Consider the following 21,674-nt stretch of genomic DNA (forward strand, 5'->3'; position numbering starts at 1 on the left):
ATAAGCTTATGAATTTTTAAATAGTTCTTCCCTTTGCTATGATTTCTATGGATAACATTTGAAAATAAACACATTTAAGTAGAGCCTATATCAAATTGCATGCCATCTTGGGGGGGAGGGGGAAGAGGGAGAGGAGGAGAAAATTTAAAACTCAAAACCTTATGGAAGTGAATGTTGAAAACTAAAATAAATAACTTTTTTATCTAAAAAAAAGGAAAATAAACATGTGAATCATCCTTCATGTACAGCAGTCTGCTAAAGCCTATGGGCACTTCAGGATAATTTTTTTTTGCTTAGTAATTGAAGGAAATGTTAAATTTCAGGTAGTAGGTAGTGAAAATAAGGATGATTTTTTTTTTTTGCTCAAACAAATTAATGGACAACCTGAAATCTATCCAGTGACAACTTTGGGGGTGGGGAGGTATCTGTGAAGCCTAGGTTAAAATTTTGTGCTGTACAGTTATGGAAAAAACCTTCTGGTCACAAACACATCCTTTCAGATAGCTTTACTCAAAGCTAACAATTAGTCAACAGGCTTTTATTAAATGTTTACTATGTTCTGAGCCCTCTGCTAGAATTTGTGAACACAATGCCAAAAAATTAATTTGGACTTCTTCTCAAGGAACTTATGTTCTTTAGGATAAGACAAACATGAACATACACATAAGGAAAATTACAAGAGATACAAAAGTGGTGAGATTGGCAGTAGCATCTGGGGAAGTCAGGAAATGACTAATATCAAAGATGACATTTTAGCTGTCTTGAAGGAAACTAGGGATTTTAAGAGGCAGAAGTGAGGAGGCAGTACATTCCGCACATGGACAAATGCCAATATAAAGGTGCAGAAAAAGGAGAAGTGTTTTGTGTGAGGAGCTATAAGAGGGCTGGGTTGACTTGTCTACAGGGTATATAAAAAGGGTTCTGTGTATGTAATAAAACTACCAAAAAATTGGGGCCAGATTTTGCAGAATTTTGACTACCAAATAGAGGAGTTTGTTGTTTGCTCTAGGGGCAACCAGGGAGCCTCTGAATTAATTGAATTCAAGAGAATGACATCATCAGACCTGGTCAGTAAGAAAATTACTTTGGTTTGTGAAAGATGGATTGAAGAGAGTTTTGAGGTGGGAAGAACAATAAAGAGGCCTCTACAATTATTCAAATAAGAGGTGACCAGAACCTGAACTTGTATGGTAGTGGTTGAGAAGAGAGAAAGGAATGAATGTGAGAAATTTTATGTAGATAGAAAAAATAATATTTGTCAATTGATATATGTGTCATTGGGGAGGGTTAGTGGACAAAACATGACATTAAAAAAAAACATGACATCAGCAATGTGAACCTGGATGACTGGAAAAATGGTGTTGTCCTGGATAATAGTAGGGAAGTTCAGAAGAGAGTAAGTCTTGTGGAAATGATAATGAGTTTTGTTTTAGCAATTTGAAGTTTAAATGCCTGTGGGGCATCAAGTCTGAAATGTCTAATAGGCAGTTGTTGAAATGGGAATGAATCATAAAAGGAGACTAAGGCAGAATATCTATGTATAATTTATCTATATCATCTACATCTGTCTATGTCATCTAAATCTATATCTGTATATCTATATCTATAGCACTCCTTGAATAATGTTGAAATGTGAATAGAAATAAAAATACTGATATTAATCTAGATGTAGAAACATATATTGATGCATATGTAGAAAAGAACATAATTGAAAATTACCTTCAAAGAGATGATAGTTAAACTCATTAGACAATGACTTTACAAAATGGAATTGCAGAGAAAAATTAAGAGAGCACGAGGAAAACAATTAGTATATAGCCACAGAAAGGAGTTGTGTTGTAAATAATAATCCTCCAAAAGAGATTGAGAAGGAGTGATCAGACAAGTGCAAAAGAATCAAGATAGAAAATTGCCCTGAAAACCTAGAAAGGCAAAAGCCTCCAGAAGGGTGCTCAACAGTGTCAAATGTTGCAGGGATGTCAAGAAAGAAGAAGATTGAGAAAAATACTTTACATACCAATACATTAAATGATGTTATTCTAAATATGAAGCACAGTGATTGTGTTTAAGTACATATTACATTTATTATGTTAAGTCAATATTTATTCAGAAGCAAAAGATTGGCAATAGGCTCTACGGAAGGGAGGTATTCCACAAAACATATAGAAACTAACCTCTGCCCCTGAGTAGTTTCCTATTTTGCATGACAACGTATTTTAAAATTTTCAGGACCATTTTTAAAAAAAAAATTGAGTTGTCTAGTAAAACTGTACATATTATGGTACTTCAGGGAAAAAAAGTCATGACTTTTTTTTTCCTAGCAAATAGTCTAAAAGAACAAGTTAATATTTACATTAAACTAGAATAGCAAGAAACAATCAAAGTAAAGTACATATTTTCTGTTTGTGATGTACTTTTTTTCTCACCTGACAAATCCAACAGTTTACACATCAAAACCTAGCAGTGGAGAAAGTAAAAGACATAGGTGGTTACATGCGTTTGGATTGGAACCATTAATCACAGGACTTCTGAAAAGATGGCTAAGAGTATATTTCTAAGTCGAGTTATCTTTCATCACTGAAAACAGAATAAAGTATAATGAAAACATCAAAATAGCAGGGTAAAGAAAACAAATCTTTGCCAAAAAAAAATTGAAGAAAAAATTAACAGAGATTAAAGCAAAAAGAGTCCATGATAAAATGAATAAATGCTATGGAGTTTAAGAAAAGAGAAATATCCAAAAGAAAGGACAATGCAACAATAATAAAAATGAATTGCCAGATATTTGAATTTAAATTCTTCACTGGTTAAAAAGCTAAATAAAATGAACAAAGGATGATCTAAGAAAGAAAATTAGATCTAATTTAAAATGGAAAAAAATATTGATCATTTAGAATCAATGTTGGAAAACTTTGATAAAGCATGAGAAAGTCTGAATTTCAGATATGGAACTCAGTAATTTAGAGATGAAACAATAAACATAAGAGCATAATCAAAGGATAGCAAAATTTTAAGAATATTTGTGATACTTACAAACAAAAGACTTGTAAAGACAATCTGAGAATCACTGATCTCCCAGAAAAAAAAAAAAAACTCAGTGAAATAGAATGACCAAATATTAATGTTCCCGGAAATACAGCAGGGATAATGCCAGTGGATGCATGATGCATTAAAAATGAGGTAAAAACTCACTGCTAACTAGTAACAATTCAGAAAATCCTCAAAGATACAAATGAAGACTAAATGTGGCTCTAACATGTGAGAAATTAATTAAATTAAAAATAGAAGAGTAAGACTAAAAAAACTGGGAAGAACTAATATCAGTTTTTAAGGAAAATATATGTCTCTGAAAACAATTTAATGAGACATAAGTGAAAGATAAAAATATGTGACAAATGAATTGAGCATTCAATTTAAATATTTAGAAAAGCAAGAATTTAATACTTGCACAAAAGCACAAAATCTGCCATTTTCAAAATGAAAGGAAGACAAACAAAATTTAAAGCAAAGGACTATCAAACTGATCAGCAAAATAAAGAGCAATTTTATTTAAGTGATTAATAAGCAACATGATAAATCTATAACTAATTTATCTTAAATATTAACAGGCAAGAAAAATTTCCAATAGCAAATATAAAAATAGGAATCCAGTATGAATGGTAAGAAGATAAAATATATGGACAGAAAATACCAAATCTAAATATATAGTAAAACTGACAATAACAGTTTGGAAATACATGTTTGAAATTATGCAGAATGAAGGAAAAGAATAAGCATTTATTAAGCACCTAATAAGTTCCAAGCATTGTACTCAGCTCTTTATAAATATCTCATTTGATGGTTCCAATATCCCTGGAAGTTAGGTGCTATTATTCTTTACATTTGAGAAAAATGAGGCAAATAATGCTTAAGTGACCTACCCAGGATCAAATGCAATGCCAATGTTGGTACCAAATGACCATTACTATATCTTACCTCTTTCCTTTACATTAAAGATTAGTAAACTACAACAATGGAAAGTGGCTTGTAATATTAGTAAGAATCACTTAATTAGATATCTTTGTTTATTGCTTTGTGTGTGGGGACTTAGGGGGTTTTCTGTGTGTTTGTTAGGGAGTGCCTGTTGTTTCAAAACAAAAAAGAATTAAAAAAGAAAAACAAACATTAACAAATTTTCAGGATAATATTTAACATGAGCTTTTTTGTTGTTCATGTATTTTCATTTTATACTAGTACATGATATTCAGTTCAATCCTGTACTACAATTCAAATATTTTTTTTTAACCAGAAAATTACTAAATGGACATTCAACATATCAATGAAGGACAGCAGAGGGCAAAACAAATTAAATAGAACAACACATATGCTTTTTGTTGGGAGCAAAAACTGTGGCAAAATTTGTATCAGTTATCATTTAAAAAGTTTTTCCCCTTTTTTCCTTCCTTCTACCTTCCACTTTCTTCTGATATCTTGACGTTTTTCTTCATTCTTTTTTGAGAAACTGTTTTTCTAAAGACTAAGTTCATATATTTCCTGCTTCTAACATTTTTCAATTTCTTTCCTCTAATAGTGCCTTTTTCATGCTTGCCTGTCAGTGACATTGTTCACAGTCCCTGAGCATCATTGAATTTGTTCATGCTTCCGAGGCTTCATCTACCATCCATAGCAATGGTCCTTGGCACTTACAGTCAGCAAAAGATGGTCTAAACCCTTTGCTCAAATGACACAAGGAGATGAAAGTCTATTCTCATTATCAGACCACAAAACCATTCAGCAATCCCAATGGATGTAAACTGTAAAGGCACTTTGGAGCTTCTACCAACATATTCCCCAGAGGTTCTTGTAGAAACACTAAAAAGCTGGGAGGGTGTGAGATCACCTCTCACATCCCTTTACCTTCCCTACTTCTCTTCCTACGAGATTCATCATTCTTATCTAGGAAGCAGGGAGGAAACTCATTTTCCATGCTTTTTCTGTGGCACAGTGTGCTCAGGGGAGTCATTTGTGGGAGTAAGGGCTCCAGCGTGCCTTTAAATTTTCAAGCCGGTGAAATCAGCAGACCCTGTGGAAGGCAGACTCCATTCAGTGGCACCTAAGGTTGCACAGTTGGCATAGTGCCACTTGCTTAACACATCAAGCATGACTTAGTGCAACATAATTTATTTCCTTTCATGTGTTATTCTTAGGTAATATGCTTCTCCAGTCTCCCATTCACTTTAATGGCACTATTATGTTTAATTGTTAGATTCTGCAGGTTCAGACTTCTGCTTCATTTCAAGGAAACAGGTTCGATGGTGGTTTTGTTCGGCTAGCATAAACATCTTAAGCTTAATTGCAAGTCATATATTTGGATACAGATCACTGCACTCCAAAAACATAAAGACCTAGTCCATTCAACCTGATCTATTAATAAAAACATGGAATCTTAGAGGAATTTTTTTTAAATTGAAACACAACATTATGCACTTATTTTTAGCTACACAATATTATGCCCATAGGAGGTACATCATTCTAATGACAATGGGTCGATAGAATATATCTTATATGTGTAGTAGATGTGCCTAAGCTTGCCCTCAAAGGGCAAACTGCTCTTTCCTTTTCTGTCTCCTTGACAAGGTATGAATTCCTTAGGCAATGAATCAGTTTTCCTCTGTCATGAATCCTTTTTGCCCCACTGATGAGGTCTTTCATCTAGTGCTGACTTAAATTAACAATATAGTCACACACATGAGCTATTCCCTTGAACATCTATAAAATTACTCTGGAAGAACTTAGAAGAGGTATGTATGACAAGGGAAAAAGAGATGACAAGTGGGAGTGAACTTGTGTATAGAAAAATTGGCACTAGCATCACATGAACACAGATGGAAATGAAGACACACACAAACACACACGCACACATATATATACACACCTGCCATGGCTACTTAAGAGAGCAGGATATGGATAAAGAATGAATATAGTGATAAAGACTGATAGAGAGTTAAGGATATGGAAGGACCAAAGCATTGATTCCCAGATAGAGACCTGAAAGGAAACATAGGTAAAAGCAGTAGAGTTCAATGATATAAAGAAATAATGTAAACCTATCTTTTCACTTGCTTGGAATGGGATGATTGCTTGTATCCCTGGCAACTCAAGATCTTTTCACTTGGGGAAAGAGACTGGAAACAATCTGTGTAATTCTCAGTTTCAAATCCATATAAGCCCTTAAAGAAGGCAGAGGCCCACTAGATGTGAAGAGGAGTTATTCTTGGACTTGAGGGTGATTTCTTCACATTAGTTGTTGGATCAGATGAAGTTTGTATACAGTTTTAAGATTTCCTACAATATAATATATATATATACACATGTTTATGTATATATATATGCATACACATGTACATATATGTGTACATTTACACAATATATATGCACATATATGTATAGCATATATACTATATAATGTGTAATATATGTATATATTATACACACATATGTGTGTGTATTTCCATTGGATCCTCAAAAACAATACAAAAGACAGTACAGTGGAGGGAACTAAAGATGAGAGATGGCTTCCTCATGGTCAAGAAATGTCAACTAAGCAGAGCTTTCCTGATCTCAAGTTCAATCCTCTTTACACTACACCATGCTGTCTAATTTTAAATAAATCCTTTCCTATAATCCATATTTCTTTAGCCTGAAAGTTTGCATGAGAACTGAGGGACCTTTTGTATATAGGCTAAATTTGGATATTCTCAGGAGAAAATCTGGATGGGGATAAGCAAGATCCAAACTTTGATCTTAACAGAGCAAAGCCTGAATGGAAAGTAATAAATACAAGCTGAAATTGGATATTCCCAGAGAATTTAAAAAAAAAAAGCAAAACCAAAAAGCATTAACTCAAATCCTAGTTATTGAGAGTGGCCCCAAATACCATTCTGGCTCTAAACAGCCCCTGCAGGACACAAAGCTCCCCAGATACGTATACACTTTCCTACTGAAACAGATATTTAAATAAGTTTGTTAACTTTGCAGAATGTAAGATAGACAATTGAATAGACTTTTTATAGACAGCACAATGAGAGCAAAGGAAATTTAAAAGGAAAAATCTCATTAACCTAGAGAATTGTAATGAGAGTTAGGAAAAAATCTAAGTTTTATTTTGCTTAAAAATGAGAATCACAAGATTTACCTTTAAAAAAATCAAATGGTCCAAAGTCAATCCAAATTCTAAGGGGAAAAAAAAAGTCTGTTTAATTTTGACTTATTTTGACCTTTTCCACTGCAAACAAATTTAATGAAAGATATTGAATACTGGCCAATTTTTTTTTAAATGATGGCTGAGTTATTTTAACTACATCAGTGTGCACTTGTTCTGATTGACTAATTTTACTTGGAACTTACTTGGTTATCAGTAATTTCATACTTTCTCTGATGAATTAACTCAAATTGTGCCTATCTTATTGCAACTGCCTTCCATTCAAGTTTTAATTACTTTCTGCTACACTATTTTTAAATTTGATCTTTGTGTGTCCATATCCTCAAAGATATTTTATTTTCTAACATTTACCTCTTTATTCATTTCTTGATTCTTCTTTTTCTCCCAGATTGCACTGCATACCCTACACTTTCTTTTTAGTATAATAACTATTACTAATTTATATCATTGTGCTGTTTGCCACGATCTTTTGAATACACATTGTAAAGTCAAACACAAACTCCTCTGTATGGCATTTAAAGTCCCTCACAAGATAGTTCTCAATCATCAGTCTTTAGTCTAGCTGTATAGGTCTTGGTTTTTGTTGTTGTTGTTGTTTTGTTTTTATATACACACAACATTAAACGTGTATATAAACCTCTAAATGCATGCGATGTTGCCCTATAGTATTATTATATTACATTATATTAATTATATAATATGTTATATTTCATATTATGGTAAAAATATAAAGTCAGACTCATTGTCAATTATGATGATCAATTTTCCCCCTATTCAGTCAGACAATAAGTAGAACACACTCAGTTTTGGTGAGGCATCACTATGAATTCTGCTTGTGTGTGTATGTGTTTGTGAATATGTATGTGTATGTGTATTTCTTTCTTTCTACCTCCTTCACCTTTCCCTTAGGAAGGGAATGTGGCAGAAAAGAAATAGGACCATGTGACAAAGAGAGGGCATGGCTCAACACTAAAGAAATATTTCTCTGAGGTATTCTGCAACACTAGCCTAGTTAAATTCAAACATTGTTATCTTCCTGAATGAGACACACATATTCAGAGTTTACAGAGCTCAAGGGATATAGACCCTAGACGGGACTTTAGAGTCAAGGGCAATGCAGTGGGGGAGAAAACAACAACAACAATAAAACAAAACACTGACAAAACGAGGAGACAACAAGGATCCTAATTCCCCTGAAAACACTAGGGTTCACAATATATGTAAAACAGTACAGACATCATCTAATGAGAAGCAGCAGCATAGTTTCATTGAAAAAGTGTGGAGGATGAAGTTAGGAGTTCCTGCATCCTGATACTCCATTCATATGGGTTTAGGACCTAGTTTTGAGTCCTGAACATTGATAGTTTCTGGATATGTAAAATGGTGGAAATAACCCCTGTAGTACTTATGCATTCCAATGAAATCACAGTCCCAAACTGATAACTAAATAAATATCTAAAGATTCTCTACCTAAATTCTTGATTTTATAAATAAGAAAGGCAAAACTCAAAGAAATAAATAACTTGTCCAAAATCATACATGTACATATAATGGGGATCTGTCACAACTACAGATTCCATCAGTTTGCTTTATATGTTAAGTGGTTAAATGAAACTGGAGTGCTAATTGCTCACCCTCTAAAATGGTGGGGGGGGGGAATATAGCCAGTGGGGTTAATGAAAGAGATACCCCTATCTGGCTCTGAGAAAGTGGGGCTAGAGCACACTTTCTATATTAAAAAAATGATAAAACCAAGGCTTGAACCTGGCTCTCCTGACTAGATTTCTGGATATGTCATTCTTGATACACTGCATTCTAATCTTGAAGGTGTCATTTATAAAGATCAAAATTCAATTTGGCTAGTGTCTCTCTGAATGAGCTTGAATCACACATAGCTTGATCTAATTGCAGCAATTCATTTAAAATAATCTCTCCATCACTAAAGCCATTAAGTTGATAATATTGATCATTCTTACTCACCAGAAACAATAAAATTTCACTTTGTTCTATTACGTATGCTTAAGTGTCTATTGTGTTCTTCTATATGCTTTTAAATTAAAAAAAATATGACATGTTTCTTTGTACACTGAAGTACCACGTGGCAGACATCTCCCAAACAATGGTTTGTTCATTTCAGCAGCTCTGTAGGAAACAGGTTTTTCAATAAATACCAACCCTGAATAGTCTAACTCATTAATGATTTTTATTGCATTCTGAACATATGCCAAATCCCTTATGGAGCTCAATTACATTTGGAAAGTGAAAAACACAATACAGTGAAACCTTCTAAATGATATCCTTTTTGTATATGTGGTTCCTCCCTTCCCATTGAGGCACTTCAGAATATATAAATATCATTTCACTTACTGGGCACTACAAAACAAGGTTCAATATAAAGAGTACAGAATGACTTGTAGTAGGTGAAAAGCAGTTATTTCCCCAAAGAACTATAGCAGATTAGAGCATTCAAAGCCTTTGTATATAGAAGTTCTTTCTCTCATCCTAAGCACTTGACTATATCTATAATATCATTGTTTTTCTAAGATCATAGAAAAAGGAACAGAGAAGTAAAATGCAAAATATATTATACAGAGAGTCAGAGGAATGAGGGTTGACTTATACTACTGCTATGGACCACCAGGATGACCTTTAACATGTGACCTAACCCCCCCCCCCGAGCACATTTTCCTTAATTGTAAAAAAAGAGGGCTAAAGTTTCAATACAATCAGTTTCAGACCTCATTATAACAATAACATACCTAGAGAATTTTAAGATTTACAAAAGAGCTTTACAAAAACAATTTCATTGATCCTCAAAATAACCCTGAGGAGTATGTGCTACTATCATTCCCTTTTTACAGAGGAGTTCATAGTTGAGGAATCTGAGGCAGAAAGAGCTTAAGTGACTTGCTCAAGGCCTCAAAGCTACTAAATGCTGACACTTGAACTGAGGTCTTCCTGATCCAGTTCCAAAGTTCTAACTACTATATTACCTTTCTTCCCTGCTTCTATCCCTGATTTCTTCAGCAAAACTCCATCAGTCAATATCAATACAACCCCAAATCCATGACATAGTAAGCTATTGTTTCATTATTCTTTATTAAATAAGAAGTTTCCCAATTTCTCTCTGAAAAAATCTCAACCAGGTATATAGCTATTATATTTCCATTTTCTGTGACATACTGTTTCATACCATTAGCAGGTAAACCCCTTAGAAATGAGGAGTGTATCTATTAAAGTCTATTCTAGGAAGTTGAGGGGATGTAATAAATATTAACAGCACCTGAAAATACAAAGTCCTGCTGTATGGATTTTGAAATTTAAAATTTAAAAACAAACAACAACAAAGACACCTTACTAGTTATAGCCTAATAAACAATTTAAACATTTCTTAAATATGTGAATTATTTTTTTAAATTACACAACTTGTATTTACTTATTGCCCTTTCCACTGTGAATTGCATTTTTAAGTTAATTTTCATTCCCAGAGTATTTCTAATAGAAGAAAACTTCACAAATTCTGAAATGCAGAATTTATAGACATTATATAAATTATATAAGTAATTCTAAACAGGTAAAATACAATGTTTATTCAGGCAGACAGTGTCACATCATGTCTCACTATTAATTTACATAAAAAATAAGTTTAAATATTCTTCTAGCACATTTTCCAGCATCAAACTAAAGACAAGAACACATAGAGGAACTTGATGAAGTAGGAATTGAAAGAGTGGAGCATTTATTAAGCACCAAGTGCCTACCTATGTCATCCAGGACAAGTGACTTAATCTCTGCTTGCCACCTACTTTGCAAGGTTGTTGTGAGGATCAAACAAGATGATATTTGGATAAAGCACTGGCCATCACTAGTTGTCCTGACTTATGTCTTGCCACTGGATGCCAAATGACTAGAGGAGAGTGAGGCTGATGACTTCGCACAGCCCTGCTTTGCCCAAGTCCAGTTTACTTGCAAGTCACCACCCTCCTGATGTCCTTCCAGAGGGAAGGACCAACAACAAAAACAACAACAACAAGAACAAGAAGGCACTTAGTACCATGCTTGCAACAAAGTAGGTGCTTTATAAATGCTTATTCCCTTCCCCCTTCCCCTAGGTTAGAATCTTAGCTCTAGGACATCAATTACTCCCTGTGTGACCTTAGCCAATATTCAAATTATCTTGGTCTCACTGATGAGTGACTAGTTGATTGTATTTTGCTGCCCATTTATCATTTATAAGGAATGAGAAACTTCCTTCCAAGGACTGGGCTTCTATTGACCATTTCTTCCTTGTGCTCCAAGCTTCATATGTAGCAAATTCTGACATCCTTCCACAAAGAAAGTGCTTCTTCATCTTAGAAAAACATCCTTCTTTGCCTCACAAAAGCTACATTAGCATGTTCATTGTGTCTTTATGCTTTTCCTTTAATAGGCCACTGCTCTTCCCTTCTTTTACTTAATCTAAGGAGGAAAATGGAACTGTTCAAGCAATAATAGCTAGCAATTATATAGCACTTTGGGGTTGACAAAGCACTTTACAGATATTATCTCATTTGATCCTCAAAACCACACCAGGAAGTAGGTGGTATCATCATCACCATTTTTATAGATGATGTAACTCAGGCATACAAAGATTAAGTGACTTAACTAGTTATAAAACTAGTAAGAGTCAGAGGCTGGATTTGAACTCAGGTCTTTGGTAACAGTCCTTTATTCACTGTACTACTTTGTTGAATCGCCAAATTCACATACTATAATATTTCAACAAATCTATGACCTAATATAGTATATTTGAATTTTCTCCCCATTGCTACAGATTGTCACACATCTAAAGCTCTGCATTCTTTCTGATGCCTGTCTGAATATTGCCATTAGTCTGCCACTGAGACAAAGCACTGAGGCCTTCCTCAGGTTATGAATGTCCAGTCAACATTTTAGTACCTGGACTGTTCATCTATTTGGGCTCCATTTTGTTACGAGACTAACTATCCCCTTTTAGAAGCATCTTTAACTTTTCTTTTTTACTAGGAAACTTAACAAACAAGTAAACATGAACATAACATACAAAGAACAACGGAAAAAGGGATTGTATAAGAAACTAAAATATCTGCTACATATAGTATTTAATTGTCTATTAAATTTAACATGATAGTAACAAAAGTGCTTTGTGTCACCTTCTGTACTTCCTTTTGCTCTTCTCTATCATATTATATATATATATACACATAAATATACTCCCATATGTATATATACATATGCATATGTATATGTATGTGTGTAATGTGTACACATATCTGTATTTATGTACATGTATGTTATGTGTAATATGTGTATATAAAACATCATTTACTACATGACCACACTCCTTCAAAAATCTCCGCACTCAATAAGTTCAAGCCAGTAAGGATTTACTAAGCATCTACTATGTGTCAAGCACTGTGCTAAGCATTATGACTACAAAGAAAGGCAAAAAGAGCCTCTTTCCTCCAGGAGCTCAGATTATAATAGGAAAACAAACAAACTTGTATTTGACTAAAGGGTTCCCTTATGGCAGGAATACTCAAAACAAACATGTATGGATTTTCTTCTGAAATTGTATATCTTGTTCTATACCTCTAGTTCATCACCTCTCCACCAAATGATGGGAAGCATGTTCCATTATCAGAATTCTTGTGTGGGACAGAGACCATTTACCCAAATTTGAATCAGAGTCTTGACAAGAATTTGCAAAAATGAAAGCTGCTTTATTGGCTTTCTTGAGAAAGGACACCCTCATATCGCCCAAAATGACGTCAGCCAAAGAGTGCAAGAGTGCTTTGTTCAAAATAGGTTTATATAGATCCTAGCAGAATAGTCTGCCCTAACCCCCTTCCCGTTGGCCCATTGGCTGAGCCTCAGGGGCACAGTCCATTTGTGTAAATCTTCCCCAGCAAGGAAGAGAACAAAGGAGTACAGAAATCACAGCATGTTTCCCTTTTCAGGGCTCCATGGTTTAGACAGTCTTCTACACAAGGTCATATAGCTAGAGGATGAGATAAACAGGATACGCTATAGTTCAGGAATTTTTGCTTACACAACTAAAGAAGGGGGGGGTCATGTCCTGAGGGGTCTTCATTGGTGCTGGTACGCATGTACCAATCATTCTGATGTGAAGATTAGTTTTTTCTTTGATCAAAGTTCTTACATATTTTTTTCAAAGTTGTTTTCCTTTACTTTATTGTAGTCAATATATAAACTATACTCCAGTTTCTTTTTTTCATTTTACTCTGAAATTATTCATAAAAGTCTTCCTAGGTTTTTCTAAATGTGTCCATTTCATCATACATAATGATACAAAATATCCCATTACATTTATGTATCATAATTTGTTTAGCTGATGGCCAATTGGTGTTCAATTGATGAGAAACAGCTTTCCTTCCTCTACTACAATAAACAAGTTCTGCTATAAATATTTCTAGCACATACACCCTTTTTCTCTGTCTTGTACCTTTATAAGCTATATGACCAACAGTGGTATCACTGGGTCAAAGAACAAACACAATTTCATTGCATAATCATTATAATAACTTGGATTCATATAGCACTTACTATGAACTAGGCACCGTGCTAAGTGATTTACAACTATTATTTTACTTGATCCTTACAACCCCAGGGGGCAGGTTCTTTTATTTTTACCGTTTTACAGTTGAGAAAAGTGAGGCAGGTAGTAGGTAAGGGATTTGCCCAATGTCACTTGGCTAGTAAGTGTCTGAGGCCAAATCTGAACTTAGGCCTTCCTGATTCCAGGTTCAGCACTCTAATTATGATATCATCTAGCTACTTATTGGATATTATTCTAACTTTCTTTCTAAAATGGTTGGACTAGTTCATAGCTCCACCACAGTACACTAACATTCCTATCTTTTTATAACCCCTATAACAGGTGGCATTTTTCCTCTCCCTGCCCCCGGGAAAAAAAAAATCAACACAAAAAACAGCAAAAACAGCTTTGCCCATCTTACCGAGGTAAGCAATGTGAAAGAAATTAGTTTGAGACTAACATCGCACACAAACATACACATGACCTAGAAGCATTAAATTGGAGACTAAGTTCATGTTTTTCCTTATTTCATAGGCTACTTTATCACCTTCTGACTAAATACTTTATCACCTTTTGACCTGATGGAGATTGAAACGAAACTGTTTCTATTATTTTAGTTAATAGAAACAGTTTTGCTTCTATCTCCATTTTAACTTTCCTACCGTGAACTCTCAGTCGAACATATTCAGTAGCTAGGCCTAATCATCCGACTATCCAAAGCTTGTTCTCCAAAGAGGAAAAAGCAAGACTCTTTTCAATGCTCTGGGTGTTCAATACAAAATAATGATACCGTCATGGAATAATGTGTACTCCACAGTTGATCAAAGGACACAGTCAGAGCCAACATGATGAAATGAGGCTGAAGCAAGGGAAGTTCAATTAAAATCACCCTAAGCAAGAGCATTAAGGAACCTCTGGTATCAAGAAAAAAGCTTCTTTACTATCCAGAATGTTGCACTCAATTTTATCTTCCTGTCTAGATTCCACTGATATGCCCAAAATCCAAAGCAAACAAAAAACAAAACAAACAAACAAAACAACATTATTGTTAAAGCCCCTGTCTATTGGATAGTTTTGTGGCAACAAGAATGAGCTAGTGAGGCAGAGGAGTGTCTTAAAATGATTTTGGCAAGGTAGGAGACTTTTGGAAACGTTGGGAAGGGCAGATAAAGCAAAGAAAAATGATTAATAAATAGCCCTTAAATTATGAGCCAGAGTAAGTAAATTGAATTTTGGAATTCTTTTTCAAAATGAAAACAAAGAGATCTGAAAGACAGAATAGCAGAATAGTACATAGTACAGGGAGTCTTTTTTCCTAACATATTCAGCCTTTATTTATTTACTTGTTTGTTTATTTATTTAATGACTGCTGGGGTGGGGTTATTGTCACTGGTTGCCCTGCCACATTGGATACTTCAGGGCAAAAACAATCCATCAACAAATGTTTATTAAGATCTAACTAAATGTCAGGTACTGTCATAAATGTTTGGGATAAAAGTACGTGGAAAAAGCCACTCCCCTCACTCAAGGACTTCACGTTCTATTGGGTGAAGACAACACATAAAATGAAAAACAAACAAACAAAAAAAAAAGCCAAAACAGATACCTGAGCAGGGATATGGTGACAAGTTTCCATGAAAGTAGCCAATTAAGAAGTGGGCTACAAGGACGTAGGGAAGTTCCAGGGTGTGAAAAGTCCCATATACTGAGGGAAATTCTAGGGTGAGAAGGCAGCTGAGGCATGGTGGTAAGGTTGAGTCAGAAGGAAAGCATCCTCCTGCTCTTCTTTCTCCTCTGCTTTGCAACAAATGTCTTATGAACTTTCTTATGACTTTTATATAAGCTTTCCTTATTACAGATGGAGAACTCCCATCTTTTTTTCTACTCCAATATTCTGATTTCTCTTTAGAACTATAAGCAATCACCCTTACTTGCTTTATTACAGATTATAGATTATAGATTACATATCATAACATAATATAGAATATATATTATGGATTATATATTACAATATTTAAGTTAATTAATTTTCCTATGGTTCAGTGAAACTTCCTATTCTGAAACTTCTTATAACAAAACATTTTTTTTTTCTTGGCCGGCCCTCATATATGCATTTTGTTGTTATTGTTCAGGCAAGTCCTGTTGTGTCCAACTCTTTGTGACCTCATTTGGGGCTTTCTTGGCAAAAGATACTTTAGTGGTTTGCCATTTTCTTCCCCAGGTCATTTTATTGATGAGGAAACTGAGGCAAACAGGGTTATATGACCTGCTCAGCTTATACCTCATAAGTGCCAAAGTCTAGATTTGAACTTAGGAAGATGAGTTTTCCTAATTCCAGGCATAGTACTTTACCTACTGAGCCACCTAACTGACCCTTATATGTGGGTGTGTATGAAAACTCACATATATGTGTATGTATGCATTCACATGTGTATGAGTATATGCATGCAATTATGTAAACATTATGCATACATGTATCTTTCCTATACTAGAATGTAAGCTTCTTAAGGAGTCATTGTCTGCTTTTCTCATCTCACAGCTAAGCACAGTGCTTGATACTAAGTAAGTATGGATGGTGTTTTAAGGTACTGACGAATAGTAAGAGAGGTAAGAATGAAGGACATCCCGACGCCTATTGGCTGCCTCCTATTTGGAGGGCTATATGGTAACTTACGAAAGTTGATGAAGCCTCTGTAGTCTCATAGAGAAACATACATGCACATGCACACACACACACAAACACACACACACACACACACATATACTTCCACACCATTCCTTTGTGTATATTCTAAAGTATATGGCAAGGCTTATAGTAAGACCTTTTTTGTCACACTTACTGATACAATCAATTAAAACTTTAGTGCTAAAGGAAGCTTGATGTCATTTTGAACATTAATTTTTACAGTTAAGGAATCTGAAGTAAAGAAACCTCTCTTCAATAATTTCTTCTTAACCACTTCATTCTATCTCAAATCTATTCAAGTTGTTTTGGATCTCACAAATAAGGGAAGAAAAGTTTCCTTCAATTTGTAGAGCAACTTTCCTTAATTAGGATGATTTACTCACTAGTTGGGTGGAGGGGATTCCTAACTCTTCACAGATCTCAGAATGCTAATGTTGGTAGTCTGTACTGCTTCTTTCCCTAGGGCCATGTGAGGCCCACAGTTTAATTTAAATCATTTAAACTGTAATAATTAGAAACTGCAGGGGGGCAACGACAATCTGCTAAACCTGCATACCTGTGAAGCAGAAATAGCTGAATTGTAAAATTCACATCCCAAACAAAGATGCATGACTATGTAGCCTTTGAAGTGAAATCATTGGAATTATTTCCACACATTATAAAGAATAAGCAGTAGAAAATGCACTTCTATGAAGGAGGATTTCTTGCCCAAGAATGATCTGAGACAATATCAGTGGATTTAGGATTATTCTCAAAGGTCAATTTAACAGGCCCTATAATTTCCTATGTCAAAGTTATGCTTGCTCCTTAGATTTTGTAAGTGATTTTGCATAGGGTCAAACAGCTTTCATGAAATTCCATTTCAGTGTGGTGTGAAGCAATGGATTTGAAGCCAGAAGATCTGAGTTTCATATTATTTCTCTGTGACTTAGTATTGTGTGACCTTTGGAAACTGCTAAACTTCTGTCTCTGGGTCTTACTTCCTCATCTGTAAAACAAGGGACTTAATCTTTAAGGTCTAGATGTAAATGCTATTAACATTTCCTTTTAGAACCAAGCAAATTTTTATATTTAATCTATTCCTAATTCCACAAGAATATTACAATTTAATGGAAGAATTCAAGATGGCTAGGAATTTTGAGATAACTCTGTAATCCTTGATAATGGGGAAGAAAGAGTTTTGCTAATGGAGCCACTGAGCACCAGGATTCTGAACTATCTAAGACCAAGACAATTAGGTTTCAACATTAGGTCTGGCACAAATACGGTGAGCTTCTTGGGCTAGAGCATGATCAAGATGTCCAAAGAGGGGCAACCTAAACAAAGTCAGAAAAATGGAGCAGATTAAGTGTTCTATACTGAGGCAAACTGGGATCAGGTGCATAACTGGTTGATATACTTTCAGTATAGTCAAATAGGCAAATCCAGTCTCAGAAATTATGGTAAGGATGATGCTGCTGCTGCTGATGATGATGCTGATGATGATGACGATGCTGATGAGGATGATGATAATGATAAACCTTAGAAAATGAATATGTTAAAATAATTCAAGATGAATGAGTGAGTTGAAGGAGGCTGAGACTTGAACGAGGTCCTATTATCTCTAGAGAAAGTGAGTAGAGATAAAACAGATTACGAGCAAGGAGTAAAGTAAGATGACACAGGATATAAAAGACTGAATCAATGAATGAAAAGCATTTGTGTATATACATTTAGGTGTCAAACACTGTGCTAAGCTCTAAGAATACAAATACTAAAGACAGTCACTGTCCTTAAGGAGCTTGCATTCTAAAAAAGGAAAGATATATGCATGCATACATGTTTACATATCATGTTTTTATACACTCATATACACATGTATCCATATATAAACACACACACACACACATATATCCACAAATATGAGAGTGCTATCTGGGGAAAAGAATTTTGTTGGGGGTCTGTGGAATGCATGGAGAGTACTAGCACCTCTGGTGTGAGGGCTTGCTGAGCCCTTTTCAGGGCTGCTCATCCACCTTTGGTGTCTACCTTCACCCAACTTGCATGTTGCTACAAAAAGTTGTAGCATGTGCAGTGGCCACACTCTGATAAACTTTCTTGGTAGATGAGCTGAACCTATGGGTTATCCATTAGGGTAAGTGATACACAATACTGTGTACTTCTGGACTTATGAAGGAAAATCTATATCCAGATAAAGATCTAATGGACTCTGAATGCAAATTGAAGCATTTCTTTCATTTATTTTATTATTTCTTATGTTTTTTTCCTTTTGACATTTTTTTCACAATTGTGACTAATATGGAAATATTTTTTTACATGATAGCACATGTATAAGCTATATCAAACTGCCTACCATTTTCAGAGAAGGGAGGGGAACGAGGGAGGGAGAAAAAATTTGGAACTCAAAATTTTGTAAAAGTGAATGTTAAATATTTTCTTGACATGTGACTTGGGAAAAAAATAAAATACTATTAAAAATAAATAAATAAAACAGTTGGTCTGTAAATAAATAGAACTGGTGAGTTGAGCTATAGGAGAGATAATCGTCATTCTCTTGCCAGAAACAAAGATAATATTAATTTGAGGGAGATGTATGGGGTCACAACAGAGAGGATGGAAAACATTGTAAATAAAAAAATAAATTAAATTAAACTGAATATTATTTAAATACAGCAACCTATTTTGTTCTGGGAGAAAAAAAGCTAAGAAAATGCACTTTCCTCCTTTTGCTGAAGAGGTAGAGAACTATAAGTATATAATGTTCATATACTATTATATGCAATAGATGGGTTGGTTGGTTTTGCTGAGCTGTGTTTGTTTTTCCTTTTACAAAATTCACTGATAAGGTGAAGTAGAGGGGCATATTTACAAATAAATATAATATAAAAGCAATTGTGACCAGTATCCAGGAAAGAAAGAAAGAAGAGAAGGAACGAAGGAACAAAGGAAGGAAGGAAAAGGAAAAAGAAAAAAAGGAACAGAAAAGAAAAAGGAAGCAACCAAAGAGAAGAAAATTAGCTAGAAAGAAAAAAAAAATTAAAATTCTCTAGGTGAGAACACTGAGTTTCTTCACTGAGTATTGTTAGTAGGTTCCAAGACACAGGTAGTTTCCATTTCTCTCTGGGCTGTGCAGAAATAGCTTTAAATAACTTCCAGAAATGATGTGAGTCTTCCTTCAAAAGAACAATATTTCTCCACTGCTTTGCTCCTTTTAAGTTCATTATATTATGCTAAAATTATATTTATCCAAACAATCTGCATGGGAATCTTTTTCTGAACCTGATTTGGGGAAATTTCAAGACTACTGCATACTCCACCCCTCCTAAAAAAAAAAAAAACAGAAGACGAATACATACTTACTCTAACTTATACCTTTCACATTTTACTAAATCTAGCAGCAAAAAGAAAAAAAACCTACAGTATTAGGGGATGATAAAAAAGTAGTTTCAAAACTATTATGTACAAAAGAAAAAAAAGTCATTTAAATACGCTTAAGTACTGTGTGTGTGTGTGTGTGTGTGTGTGGTGGTACATTGATGAACAAAAACTGTCACTGTATAGTGACAATAACACATTGAAAATTCTATGTTATATATTCAAAAGTTCTCAATTGGAATCTAATTCTGCTTGTTCTTTTTCAAGTAGTGTATTACTTGAGGACTTTGACAAACTGAGTAATGAAAGGTTTAGTCCTAAGTAATGAATGTCATGATCTTAACAATAAGATCCAACAAAGGGTTTGAAGTGATGATATAGCAACTGTTGATTTTATTTCAGAGTACACGCAGAGCCTGGCTGGTCTAAATAAGCTCTGGAGTTTGGCTGAGATGCAGTTCCAAGCAACCCACCACTCTCGATACCTGCTGTGACTTTGTATTATGTGGCAAAATAATAGGTCCTTCCAAAGGAATGAAAGCCTTGTAACACAATAATTGAAAACAAGCATCAATATGCTCACTTTCTTTGTGTTCTGGGGATTCTCTCTATTTTAGGGTTTGTTTTGCCAGGCATATTATATTTTAAGGTGTATCCATTAGTTTCTATCATTATTTTCTTTCAAGTCTCTTCAGAGAACAGTCTGCAGGCAAGCTGGGGAACCATCACCAAAATGACTGGGATAGCATACTAATAGCTAAGTATCCCATGACTATGGGATTTGAAACTAAAAGGCAAAGTCAAAGGTTAACATATATGAAGTAAGTTATATCCCAGGGTAGTGTGCTATTTGTTCAACTATGTTTTTGTGACCTGCTATAACAAAATAGATACCTTTGGTTCTCCTCCCTTATTCCTTCCTTCCCTCTTCTCTTGCTTCCTTCCTCCCTCCCTACCTCTCTCCCTTCTTCCCTTCCTTCCTTCTTTACTTCCTTTCATTCTTCCTTCCTCTTTTCTTCCCTCCCCCTTCTCTGTCTCTCTCTCTCAGTCTTTCTCCCTGTCTCTTTGTCTCTGTCTCTGTCTCTGTCTCTCTCCTCCTCCTCTTCCTCTTTGCTCTCTCTTATTTTTTAAAATCAATGCAGGGGATAAATAATTTGTCTATATCAGGATGTAATTTGGTATTTAGGAAGGAGCAGGTTTAAAAAGAGGATTCTGATAATATGAAAATGAGCCAAACTTAGCAACTTGTCAAGAAAATACTAAGGATGTTTCCCTTCCTTCTTATTATCAATTAAGGGTTGTGGGAGACCAGGGATACATGTTAGGGCTAAGGGAGACAATCTTGACATTTCTACTGGAGGGGTAACTGAGGTGAAACCATGAAGGACAAGTGGAGGAGTAAGTTGAACTTGAAATTTACAGATGAGTTGTTTTCTCAAGGTTCCTAATAGGGACTCATATTGTGTTACCAAAAATTAAATAGTGAGAGAATGAACATAAATTTGATGTGCTTTGGTTGCCAAAAGAGTTAGGGCACACTCTTTCAGAATGATTAGGTCAGTAACATTAAAATCAAGAACTTGCTGTTACAATGAGAAGAGAGCAGAGAAAGACAGCGAGCACAGCAGGGTTAGACCTTGAAAGAGCTGAGGGACCAAGGGCACATCTGATTGGTATTAGATTATTCTCTCCCTAGTGTCCTCTACCTCCCTCCTTTTCTTATGCTCTGCCCTGACTGCCCCTCAGGTTATGTCATTTCTGTAAAATCTTTCTCACCTTTGCTGTCTTACTGTTCTCCTAGGGAATTGAAACTAGTTGTCAGAGCTCACCTGTCA

General features: G+C 34.8%; 1 long non-coding RNA gene across 1 annotated transcript; it reads left to right on the forward strand.

Annotated features, from left to right (window-relative positions):
* Positions 1-980: 980 nt before the first annotated feature.
* Positions 981-20,327, forward strand: LOC114023525. The gene is made up of 3 exons (XR_003566812.1): positions 981-1,067; positions 14,121-14,203; positions 20,242-20,327. It is a non-coding gene; the product is annotated as an uncharacterized LOC114023525 (long non-coding RNA).
* Positions 20,328-21,674: the final 1,347 nt, after the last annotated feature.

The sequence above is a fragment of the Vombatus ursinus genome, unplaced genomic scaffold (genome assembly GCF_900497805.2).
Source record: "Vombatus ursinus unplaced genomic scaffold, bare-nosed wombat genome assembly UNPS02014818.1, whole genome shotgun sequence".
Classification (NCBI taxonomy): domain Eukaryota; kingdom Metazoa; phylum Chordata; class Mammalia; order Diprotodontia; family Vombatidae; genus Vombatus; species Vombatus ursinus.